Genomic DNA, 12,080 nt, shown 5'->3' with positions numbered 1-12,080 from the left:
ATCTAATAGCTGATATCATCTAACATCTAATACTATCATCTAATAGCTGATATCACCTAATATCTAATAATATCATCTATTGTCTAATACTACCACCTAACAGCTGATATCATCTAATAGCTAATGCTATCATCTAATAGCTAATATCATATCATCTAATAGCTGATATCATCTAATATCTAATACTATCATCTAATAGCTGATATCATCTAATAGCTGATATCATATCATCTAATAGCTGATATAATCTAATATCTAATATCATCTAATAGCTGATATCATCTAATAGCTAATAATATCATCTAATAGCTAATATCAGATCATCTAATACCTGATATCATGTAACATCTATCATCTAATAGCTAATATCATCTAACATCTAATACTATCAGCTATTAGATGATATCATCTAATATCTAATACTATCATCTAATAGCTAATCTCATCTAATAGCTGATATCATCTCACATCTAATACTATCATCTAATAGCTGATGTCACCTAATATCTAATAATATCATCTAATAGCTAATACTACCCCCTAACAGCTGATATCACCTAATACCTAATGCTATCATCTAATAACCTGATACTACCACCTAATAGCCAACCTCACCTAACCTCTAGCAGCATCCAGCACTACCTAATGCCATCTCATTGCTGATGAGCAGCAAGCCCTACTGCCCAGGGTGCCACATGCCCCCTGCTAGCTGGTATCTTCTAATAGCTAATAGCATCTCCCACCCCCTATCAGCTCATAGCTGATAAGCTCCAACGTCTGCAGTGTCTGATCTCTCCTCCTACCTGCCCACAGCCCATGAGCTCTCCCAGCTCCGGCCCCAAATCCACACCTCCAACCCCCCCCAGCTGCGCTGCTTCAGGCTGAGCCGGGGGCTGCCATTCAAGTGCCGGAGCCAAGCCCCCTCCCCCGACCAGAGACTCCCCCCCCAACCAGGGACCCCCCCCAGGGGGTTAGGGGAGCAGTGGCAGAGCAAGGGCTGCCTCCAGGAGGGTGCAGGGCAGCAGGGCAGCTGCTGGAGGGACCTTGCCAGGCTGGGCAGATGGGCAGAGGCCAACAGGATGGCATTCAACAAGTCCAAGTGCCAGGGGCTGCACTTTGGCCACAGCAACCCCAGGCAGAGCTACAGGCTGGGGGCAGAGTGGCTGAGAGCTGCCAAAGAGAGAGGGACCTGGGGGTGCTGATTGACAGCTGCCTGAACAGGAGCCAGCAGTGTGCCCAGGGGGCCAAGAAGGCCAAGGGCATCCTGGCCTGCAGCAGGAGCAGTGTGGCCAGCAGGAGCAGGGAGCTCATCCTGCCCTGTGCTCAGCACTGCTCAGGCCACCCCTTGAGTCCTGTGTCCAGCTCTGGGCTCCTCAGGTTAGGAAAGAGGTTGAGCTGCTGGAAGGTGTCCAGAGAAGGGCAACAAAGCTGGGGAGGGGTCTGGGGCACAGCCCTGTGAGGAGAGGCTGAGGGAGCTGGGGTTGCTTAGCCTGGAGAGGAGGAGGCTCAGGGGAGACCTTCTTGCTCTCTGCAACTCCCTGCAGGGAGGTTGGAGCCAGGTGGGGGTTGGGCTCTTCTCCTAGGCACCCAGCCCCAGAACAAGAGGCCACAGTCTCAACCTGTGCCAGGGGAGGTTCAGGCTGGAGGTGAGGAGAAAGTTCTTCCCAGAGAGAGTTGTTGGCCCTTGGGATGTGCTGCCCAGGGAGGTGGTGGAGTCCCCATCCCTGGAGGTGTTCGATGTGGCACTTGGTGCCATGGTCTGGTCATGAGGTCTGTGGTGCCAGCTTGGACTCGATGATCCTGGAGGTCTCTTCTAGCCTTGGTGATTCTGTGAGACTGTGAGACTGTGGAAGAGGCTAAGGATGTGCTGCTTCCCCTGGGCACTGCTTCAGGCTGAGCTGGGGGCTGCCATTCAGGGCAGAGCCCAAGTGCAGGAGCCAAGCCCTCCCCTTCCCCAGCAGAGACCCCCCCCAGGGGGGTAGGGGAGCAGTGGCAGAGCAAGGGCTGCCTCCAGGAGGGTGCAGGGCAGCGGGGCAGCTGCCGGAGGGAAGCAGCAAAGGATGTGCTGCTTCCCCTGGGCGCTCACAGGATGCCTGAGCAGGAGCAAACCCACCCAGAGAGCTGCCAGGGCTGGCCCCTCGCTGACCCCCACCCCCCCCCAGCCCCAAGGTGACAGGGGACAAGAGGAGGAGCCACGGGGACCTGCCTGCTCCTCCCACACCTGGAGTCTTGTGCCCAGCTCTGGGCTCCTCAGGTTAGGAAAGAGGTTGAGCTGCTGGAAGGTGTCCAGAGAAGGGCAACAAAGCTGGGGAGGGGTCTGGGGCACAGCCCTGTGAGGAGAGGCTGAGGGAGCTGGGGTTGCTTAGCCTGCAGAAGAGGAGGCTCAGGGGAGACCTTCTTGCTCTCTCCACCTCCCTAGAAGGAGCTCTGAGCAGAGCTGGAAGGGCCTCCGTGCGCTGCTGCAGCAGACGACGCCATCCTGTGGTGGCTCCTTCCTCCCTTCTGCCTCTGCCCTGAGGTTCCTGAGCAAAGCCTCTGCCCAGCTGGAAGGGTTTCCACACCTCGGGGGGATGCCCTGGCTGTGGGGAACCTGCACCTAGAGGTGGAGCAGGGCTACCAAACAAAGAGCTAGGAGGCTTGGCTGAGCCAGCTGCTGGCTGTGAGGCCTTTCAGAGACCTGGAGGGGCTGAGAGCTGGGCAGGGAGGAAGCTGCTGAGGCTGAAGCAGGAGGAGAGCAGAGCCCTGCAGCTGGGCAGGAAGAGCAAACTGCAGCAGCAGAGGCTGGGAGGGGATCTGCTGGAGAGCAGCCCCCAGGAGAAGGAGCTGGCAGTGCTGCTGGGCAGCAAGGGCTGCAGGGCACAGCAATGAGCCCTGGGGGCCAGGAAGGCCAAGGGGGTCCTGGGGGGCACTCAGCAGTGTGTGGCCAGCAGGGCCAGGGAGCTTCTCCTCCCCCTCTGCTCTGCCCTGCCCTGCCCTGCCCTGGGGAGGCCACAGCTGGAAGACTGCCTCCAGCTCTGGGCTCCCCAGCTCCAGAGGGACAGGGATCTGCTGCAGAGAGGCCAAGGGAGGGCTCCAAGGCTGCTGAAGGGACTGCAGCACTGCCTGGGCAGGAGAGGCTGAGAGCCCTCGGGGGGTGCAGTGTGCAGAGGAGAAGGCTGAGAGGGATCTGAGCAATGTCTCTCCAGAGCTGAGGGCTGGGGGGCAGGAAGGGAGGCACAGGGACAGCCTCTGCTCACTGTGCCCTGGGGGAGCACAAGAGGCAAGGGCTGGAAACTGCAGCCCAGGAGCTTCCAGCTCAGCAGGAGGAAGAACTTCTTGGCTGGGAGGCTGCCAGAGGCCTGGAGCAGGCTGCCCAGAGAGGTTGTGGAGTCTCCTGCTCTGGAGCCTTCCCAGCCCTGGCTGGATGCCAAAGGATGTTGCCAAATCATGTAGGAAGAAAATTAGGGAGGCAAAAGCACACTTGGAGCTTAAACTGGCCTCTACTGTGAAGGACAACAAAAAGTCCTTCTATAAATACATTAATAGTAAGAGGAAGGGAAAGGACAACCTCCACTCCTTGGTGGATACGGAGGGGAACATTGTAACAAAGGATGAGGAAAAGGCAGAGATACTTAACACCTTCTTTGCCTCAATTTTTACTAGAAGGGCAGAACATCTTCCTGGCAGCTGGCCTGCAGAGCTAGCAGAAGGAGCCAGGGAGCTGCACAGTTTCCCTATGTTCCATGAGGAGGTGGTTGGAACTCTCCTTAGCAGCTTGGATCCCCACAAGTCCATGGGACCAGATGGGATCCATCCCAGGGTGCTGAGAGAGCTGGCAGAGGAGCTGGCCAAGCCGCTCTCCATCATTTTCCAGCAGTCCTGGCTCACTGGTGAGGTCCCAGAGGACTGGAAGCTGGCCAACGTGGTGCCCATCCACAAGAAGGGCCAGTTGGATGAGCCAGGGAATTACAGGCCTGTCAGCCTGACCTCAGTGCCAGGCAAGATCATGGAACAGGTCATCCTGAGTGCAATCACACAGCACTTCCAGGATGGGCAAGGGATCAGGCCTAGCCAGCATGGATTTAGGAAGGGCAGGTCCTGCCTGACCAACCTGAGCTCCTTCCATGCCCAGGGCACTGCCTGGGGGCTGTGGGGCAGGCTGTGGATGTGGTCTGCCTGGACCTCAGCAAGGTCTTTGACACCGTCCCCCCCAGCAAACTGCTGGCCAAGCTGTCAGCCCCTGGCTGGGACAGCAGCTCTCTGAGCTGGGTGAGGAACTGGTTGGAGGCTGAGCCCAGAGAGTGGTGGTGAATGGTGCCACAGCCAGCTGGCAGCCAGGCACCAGTGCTGTGCCCCAGGGAGCAGTGCTGGGCCCTGTGCTCTTTAACATCTTCATTGATGATCTGGAGGAAGGGATTGAGTCAGTCATCATCAGTAAATTTGCAGCTGACAGCAAGCTGGGGGCAGGAGTTGATCTGCTGGAGGGCAGAGAGGCTCTGTAGAGGGACCTTGCCAGGCTGGGCAGATGGGCAGAGGCCAAGGGCAGGAGATTGAACACATCCAAGTGCCAGGGGCTGCACTTTGGCCACAGCAACCCCAGGCAGAGCTACAGGCTGGGGGCAGAGTGGCTGAGAGCAGCCAGGCAGAGAGGGAGCTGGGGGGAGTGGTTGATGGTAGGCTGAACAGGAGTCAGCAGTGTGCCCAGGCAGCCAGAAGGGCCAATGGCATCCTGGCCTGCATCAGGAACAGTGTGGCCAGCAGGAGCAGGGAGCTCATCCTGCCCCTGTACACTGCACTGGTTAGGCCACCCCTTGAGTCCTGTGTCCAGTTCTGGGCCCCTCAGGTTAGGAAAGAGGTTGAGCTGCTGGAAGGTGTCCAGAGAAGGGCAAGAAAGCTGGGGAGGGGTCTGGGGCACAGCCCTGTGAGGAGAGGCTGAGGGAGCTGGGGTTGCTTAGCCTGGAGAAGAGGAGACTCAGGGGTGACCTTATCACTCTCTACAACTCCCTGAAGGGAAGTTGTAGACAGGCAGAGGTTGGTCTCTTCTCCCAGGCAGCCAGCACCAGAACAAGAGGACACAGTCTCAGGCTGCACCAGGGGAGGTTCAGGCTGGAGGTTAGGAAGAAGTTCTACACAGAGAGAGTGATTGCCCATTGGGATGTGCTGCCCAGGGAGGTGGTGGAGTCACCATCATTGGAGGTGTTCAGGAGGAGACTTGATGGGGTGCTTGGTGCCATGGGTTAGCTGGGTGGGTTGGATTGGTTGATGGGTTGGACACGATGATCTTGAAGGTCTCTTCCAACCTGGTTTGGTTTATTCTAAATAATGGATGTGTTCCTGTGCCCCTGGGCTGGGCTCTGTGCTCCTGCTCTGGCAGGGGCTGGCACTGGGAGCTCTCCAGAGGTCCCTTCCAGCCCCTCACCCCCTGGGAGCCTCTGCTGCCTTTGCTGTCCTGCTGGCTTTGGCTGCTGTGCTGGATTAAAACCCCCAAGGGGCCAAGCTTGCTTCTAGAGTCAGTTTGGATGAAGTTGTTGGGCAGGAGGGTGGTGAGAGCCTGGCCCAGGCTGCCCAGGGAGGTGGTGGAAGCCTCCTGCTGCTGCCTGGAGGTGTTTGCAGCCAGGCTGGAGGTGGCTGTGAGCAACCTGCTGTGGTGTGAGGTGTCCCTGCCCATGGCAGGGGCTTGGAGCTGGCTGAGCCTTGAGTTCCCTTCCAGCCCTGCCAGCTCTGGGGTTCTGGGATCTCCAGAGGTCCTTTCCACCCCCTGACATCCTGTGAGCCCCAGGGCCTGGGCTGCTCCCATGGGGCAGCAGCAGGCACCTGCTCGGGGAAGGCTTGGAGCCATGTGGAGGAAGATGACTTCAGCCCTGGGCTGCATGGAGGAGATGACTTCAGCCCTGGGCTGCATGGAGGAGATGACTCCAGGGCTGCTGTGGTCCCTTCCTGCTGCCTGAGCACAGGCACACAGATAACCATCTCTACTCTGAGGCCCAGGGACTTTCACTGCAGGACAATGAGCTGGCTGAGAGTTCAAACAGGAGCTTTCCCCTGTTTGTGTTGCTCTGCAGGGGGATTTCCCCCGCTCCATCCCCACCCCTTCTCTTTGCCCACATCTGGCTGCTCTCCAGGCTTGTGTTCCCCAGCAGGAAGAACAGCTCTGAGCTGTGCCCGGGGGCAGGCTGGGGAGGAAGCTGCAGCAAGCCTTGGGGAGAGTTCCTTCTTCTGACTGCCAGCTGAAGGACTTTGAGGAAAGGCCATGTCTGGGGAGGAACAAATCAAGCCCCCAGGAAGTGCAGGGCCAGCAGCCAGCCCTGGGCACCCAGCCATGGTCTGAGGCTCAGCAGCAGCTGAGGGGGTTCAGATGAAGCCCCTCCAGGGCAAGCATGACCCACGTTCTGGACTGGCTTGTCCTGGTCTCTCCTTCAGGCCCCTAGCAGGTCCCACATCTCCAGAGCACATCACACCACGTGTCGTGGATCCATGGATGGGGTTGGGTTGGAAGGGGCCTCAAAGCTCAGCCAGCTCCAGCCCCCTGCCATGCCCAGGGACCCCTCCCCCCAGCCCAGGCTGCTCAAGGCCTCATCCAGCCTGGTCCTCAGCACCTCCACCCAGGGGGCAGCCACAGCCTCCCTGGGCAGCCTGTGCCAGGCTCTCCCCAGCCTCCCTGCCAACCATTCCTTCCTCCTCTCCACTCTCCCTCTGCCCTCTCCCAGCTCCAAGCCATTCTCCCTGCTCCTGCCACTCCCAGCCCTTGCCCACAGTCCCTCCCCAGCTCTCCTGCAGCCCTTCAGCTCCTGCAAGGTTGCTCTGAGCTCTGCCTGCAGCCTTCTCTCCTGCAGGCTGCACAGCCCCAACCCTCCCAGCCTGGCCCCACAGGGGAGGCTCTGCAGCCTCTCAGCATCTCTGGGGCCTCCTCTGGAGCCTCTGCAGCAGCTCCAGGTCCTCCTTGTGCTGGAGGCCCAGAGCTGGAGGCAGTGCTGCAGGTGGGGGCTGAGCAGAGCAGAGCAGAGGGGCAGAATCCCCTCCCTGTGCTGCTGCTCTCCCTGCTCTGGCTGCAGCTCAGCACTCAGCTGGCTCTGGGCTGCCAGAGCCCACTGCTGGCTCCTGGGCATTCTGGCACCCCCCTGGCACCCCCAAGGCCTTCTCCTGCAGGCTGCTCTCAGCCACTCCTGCCCCAGCCTGGCTCTGGGCTTGGCATTGCCCTCAGCCAGCTGCAGGACCTTGCCCTTGGCCTTGTTGGACTTCCCTAGGCCAGGATTAAATACACTGCAGAGAAGCAGTTGGGAGCTGCTGGGAGCTGTTGAGAGCCTCTGTGCTTTCCTGTAGAGACATTCACCCTCTGACTTCTGCCCCCAAAGGGCTGCCCAGGCCTGGCCCAGGCTGCCCAGGGCAGTGGTGGAGCCTCCATGCCTGGAGGGGTTGCAAAGCCATGGAGCTGTGGTGCTGAGGGCCAGGGTTTGGTGGTGCCCTGGCAGTGCTGGGGTCAGGCTTGGACTCCACGACCTGAAAAGCCTCTTTCAACCTACACAGCTCTGTGAGTGTAAGACTGCCCTGCAGCAGGTCTGTGCAGCACAGAGCTGTCCCTGCCCTGCCCTCAGGGGAGCAGTGCTGGCTGTTCCTGGGGCTGGTCTCAGCAGCTGGGATATAAATAAGCAGGGCTGTGAGCTGTGCCCGGCGCTGACTCTGACTCACGCTTCCCAGCATTGTCTGGGGCAGACCTGTGGCCCTCTCAGGCTCCTCCTCAGCCTCCTGCCTCTCTCACTGAGCTTTCCCCCTGGCCTGCAGGGACTTCCCCATGGAGATTCCAATCAGAGCTGGAAGTGCTGATGCACTGCCCTCCCGACATGCCCTGATGCGTCCCTGGCAGAGGATCCCAGAGCTGGCAGGGAGCCCAAGGCTCAGCCAGCTCCAAGCCCCTGCCATGGGCAGGGACACCTCACCCCACAGCAGGTTGCTCACAGCCACCTCCAGCCTGGCTGCAAACACCTCCAGGCATCAGCAGGAGGCTTCCACCACCTCCCTGGGCAGCCTGGGCCAGGCTCTCACCACCCTCCTGCCCAACAACTTCTTCCTCACAGCCAATCTCCAGCTCCCCACTTCTCCTTTTGCTCCAGCCCCCCCAGGCCTGTCCCTCCCTCACCCCCTCCAAAGTCCCTCCCCAGCTTTCCTGCAGCCCCCTGCAGCTCCTGCAAGGCCACCAGAAGGTCTCCCTGGAGCCTTCTCCTCTGCAGCCTGCACAACCCCAACTCTCTCAGGCTGTGCTCAGAGCAGAGCAGCTCCAGCCCTCTGCTCAGCCTCCTGGCCCTGCTCTGGACACCTTCCAGCCCCTCCAGAGCCTTCCTGGCTCAGAGGCTGCAGAGCTGGGCACAGAGCTGCAGCTGTGGGCTCAGCAGAGTGGAGCAGAGAGGCAGAATCCCCTCCCTGGGCCCTGCTGGCCACACTTCTGCTGCTGCAGCCCAGGACAGGATAATGCTGGGCAGGAGGAAGTGATCTGCTGGAGTCACAGAATGGGAGAGCTTGGAAGGGACCTCCAGAGATCATCCAGCCCAAGCCCACTGCCCCAGCAGCATCACCCAGGGCAGGGCACACAGGAACACATCCAGGGGGGGTTGGAAGCTCCAGCACCTCCAGAGCCTTCCTGTATCAGATCTGGACAGGGCCAGGCAGTTTTCTCTGCCTCAGGGCAGCACAGGCTGTTCACTGACAGCAGCTTTATGCCTTTGGGAAGCTTTGTGCCCCCCGGAAACTCGTCTCAAGCCCCTGAGGATGTGACAAAGTGAGGCAGAAACAACCTCGGAGTGATGCCACTGCGGCTTGAGCACAGAAGGGCTGCCAGGACCTCGTCCCGGACCCCCCACCGCTGGCTCCCGGGGGCGGGCAAGAATCAAAGCCCACAAGCCATCGAGCCACCGCGAGGGAGCCGGGGAGGGAGCCGCGGGGAGGAGCTGGGCGGGGAGCCGGGGTGGAGAGCCGGTGGGGGGAGCTGGAGAGCCGGGGGAGGCGGCGAGTGAGGGAGCCACGGGGTGGGGGGTGGTGAGTGAGGGAGCCACGGGGGGAAGGAAGGAGCCGGGGCAGCCAGTGAGAGAGAGCCCAGGGGGAGCCAGTGAGGGAGAGCCGAGGGGGAGCCAGTGAGAGAGAGCCCAGGGGCAGCCAGTGAGAGAGAGCCCAGGGGGAGCCAGTGAGGGAGAGCCGAGGGGGAGCCAGTGAGAGAGAGCCCAGGGGCAGCCAGTGAGAGAGAGCCCAGGGGGAGCCAGTGAGGGAGAGCCGAGGGGGAGCCAGTGAGAGAGAGCCCAGGGGCAGCCAGTGAGAGAGAGCCCAGGGGGAGCCAGTGAGGGAGAGCCGAGGGGGAGCCAGTGAGGGAGAGCCCAGGGGGAGCCAGTGAGGGAGAGCCGAGGGGGAGCCAGTGAGGGAGAGCCCAGGGGGAGCCAGTGAGAGAGAGCCCAGGGGGAGCCCAGGGGGAGCCAGTGAGGGAGAGCCCAGGGGGAGCCAGTGAGGGAGAGCCCAGGGGGAGCCAGTGAGAGAGAGCCCAGGGGGAGCCAGTGAGGGAGAGCCCAGGGGGAGCCAGTGAGAGAGAGCCCAGGGGGAGCCAGTGAGGGAGAGCCCAGGGGGAGCCAGTGAGAGAGAGCCCAGGGGGAGCCAGTGAGGGAGAGCCCAGGGGGAGCCAGTGAGAGAGAGCCCAGGGGGAGCCAGTGAGAGAGAGCCGAGGGGGAGCCAGTGAGGGAGCCGAGGGGGAGCCAGTGAGGGAGAGCCGAGGGGGAGCCAGTGAGGGAGCCGAGGGGGAGCCAGTGAGAGAGAGCCCAGGGGGAGCCAGTGAGAGAGAGCCGAGGGGGAGCCAGTGAGGGAGAGCCGAGGGGGAGCCAGTGAGAGAGAGCCCAGGGGGAGCCAGTGAGGGAGAGCCCAGGGGGAGCCAGTGAGAGAGAGCCCAGGGGGAGGCAGTGAGAGAGAGCCGAGGGGGAGCCAGTGAGGGAGCCCAGGGGGAGCCAGTGAGGGAGAGCCCAGGGGGAGCCAGTGAGAGAGAGCCGGGGGGGAGCCAGTGAGGGAGCCCAGGGGGAGCCAGTGAGAGAGAGCCGAGGGGGAGCCAGTGAGGGAGAGCCGAGGGGGAGCCAGTGAGGGAGAGCCCAGGGGGAGCCAGTGAGAGAGAGCCCAGGGGGAGCCAGTGAGGGAGAGCCCAGGGGGAGCCAGTGAGGGAGAGCCCAGGGGGAGCCAGTGAGGGAGAGCCCAGGGGGAGCCAGTGAGGGAGAGCCGAGGGGGAGCCAGTGAGGGAGAGCCCAGGGGGAGCCAGTGAGAGAGAGCCCAGGGGGAGCGAGTGAGAGAGAGCCCAGGGGGAGCCAGTGAGAGAGAGCCGAGGGGGAGCGAGTGAGAGAGAGCCCAGGGGGAGCCAGTGAGGGAGAGCCCAGGGGGAGCCAGTGAGAGAGAGCCCAGGGGGAGCCAGTGAGGGAGAGCCCAGGGGAAGCCAGTGAGGGAGAGCCCAGGGGGAGCCAGTGAGGGAGAGCCCAGGGGGAGCCAGTGAGGGAGAGCCGAGGGGGAGCCAGTGAGGGAGAGCCCAGGGGGAGCCAGTGAGAGAGAGCCCAGGGGGAGCGAGTGAGAGAGAGCCCAGGGGGAGCCAGTGAGAGAGAGCCGAGGGGGAGCGAGTGAGAGAGAGCTCAGGGGGAGCCAGTGAGGGAGCCGAGGGGGAGCGAGTCGGGCAGGGAGCCGGGCAGCCAGTGAGAGTGCCGGGTAAGGAGCCAGAAAGCCGGGGGAGAGCCGAGGAGCCAGTGAGGGAGCCGGGGGTGCCCAGGCAGCAGTACCCAACACCCACGGCCCTCGCTCGGGAGCGGGGAGCGGGTCCGGGGCGCTGAGCCAGGCTGGTGTAGCGCCGGGCGGAAAGCGGCGCTCAGCGCTGTCAGGATGGCCGAGCGGTCTAAGGCGCTGCGTTCAGGTCGCAGTCTCCCCTGGAGGCGTGGGTTCGAATCCCACTTCTGACAACCGGTGAATCTTTTGCGGCGCAGCCTTCTGTGGGTGTTAATTAGTGAATTTCTGTTAATTGCTTTTTAATTACGCCGAAGGTGGGGGTGTGGGGTGTGGGGGCGAGTGTTGGAAGGGTCCCGCCCCCTCCAAGCAAAACTAAGCCGTGGGGGTGCGGCGCAAAACGAAGCTGTCAGAAGTGGGATTCGAACCCACGCCTCCAGGGGAGACTGCGACCTGAACGCAGCGCCTTAGACCCGCTCGGCCATCCTGACCCGCCGCTTGTGGGCCCCCTCGCCGCCCGCCCCTCACCGCGCTCCGGCCGCTCCCCCGGGGCTGGACCCCTCCGCCTCCGAGCGCCGCCGGGGAGCTGCGAGGGAGGCAGCCGCGGCCGTGCCCCCGGGAGACTGCCGCGATCCCTGGAAAGGCGACGGAGCAGCGCGTTCTAGAGGGCATCTCCAAGCGCAGGGAGGAGAAGAGGCTCAGCGGGAGCAGCCAACACGGCTGCACCCGGGGGAGATGCTGCCTGCCTCATCGGAGAGCCTTCGACACGGAGGAGCGGTGGATGCCGTCCGCCTTGGCTTCGGGCAGGCTTTGGATGCTGGCTCCCGCAGCCTGCGGGTGGAACAGCTCAGGAAACGTGGCCCGGGGGGGTTGCTCCCCCGAGGCGGATTGCAGACCGGCTCCACGGCAGGGCTCAGAGGGTTGGGGTCGGTGGCACAGAGCCAGCTTGGAGGCCTGGGGGCGGTGCTGTTCCCCAGGGGGGCAGTGCTGGGCTCAGCTTTGCGGAGGAGGGGATCGAGGGGACTCGAGGAGGAGTTCAGTGATGATGCCTCGCTGCGGGGGGAGGGGGGTCTGGCACCCCCTCAGGCTGTGCTGCCAGAGCTGGGTGTAGAGCAATCCTCCTGAGGTTCAATAAGGACAAGGGCAGGGTCCTGCAGCTGGGGAGGAATAAGAGCAGGCAGAGGTCAGGGGCTGCCCTGTGTGGTGAGTTGAAATTGCTCCCCAGCTGGTTTGGAGCAAACTAACCCCCTCCAAAACAAATCACCAGGCTGAGCTCAGCTCGGGATGGAAGCAAATGAAGCTCTGCTGGACAGGCAAACTAAAACCCAGAGCTGTGACATGCAGTGAATGTGTGCAGAACCCAGAGCCCAGCAGCAGCC

At 61.8% G+C, this 12,080-nt stretch overlaps 2 non-coding genes across 2 annotated transcripts; one reads left to right on the top strand and one right to left on the bottom strand.

Annotated features, from left to right (window-relative positions):
- Positions 1 to 10,854: 10,854 nt before the first annotated feature.
- On the top strand, positions 10,855 to 10,937 carry TRNAL-CAG (transfer RNA leucine (anticodon CAG)). The gene has a single exon. It is a non-coding gene; the product is annotated as a tRNA-Leu (tRNA).
- Positions 10,938 to 11,108: 171 nt separating this feature from the next.
- Positions 11,109 to 11,192, bottom strand: TRNAL-CAG (transfer RNA leucine (anticodon CAG)). Its single transcript has one exon. It is a non-coding gene; the product is annotated as a tRNA-Leu (tRNA).
- Between the last annotated feature and the right edge of the window lie 888 nt (positions 11,193 to 12,080).

The sequence above is a fragment of the Melanerpes formicivorus genome, unplaced genomic scaffold (assembly GCF_026170545.1).
Source record: "Melanerpes formicivorus ecotype bairdi unplaced genomic scaffold, bMelFor1.0.p_v2 SCAF_137, whole genome shotgun sequence".
Lineage (NCBI taxonomy): Eukaryota > Metazoa > Chordata > Aves > Piciformes > Picidae > Melanerpes > Melanerpes formicivorus.
The sequence above is the reverse complement of the archived record's forward strand: the minus strand, read 5'-3'. Positions and strand labels throughout refer to the sequence as shown.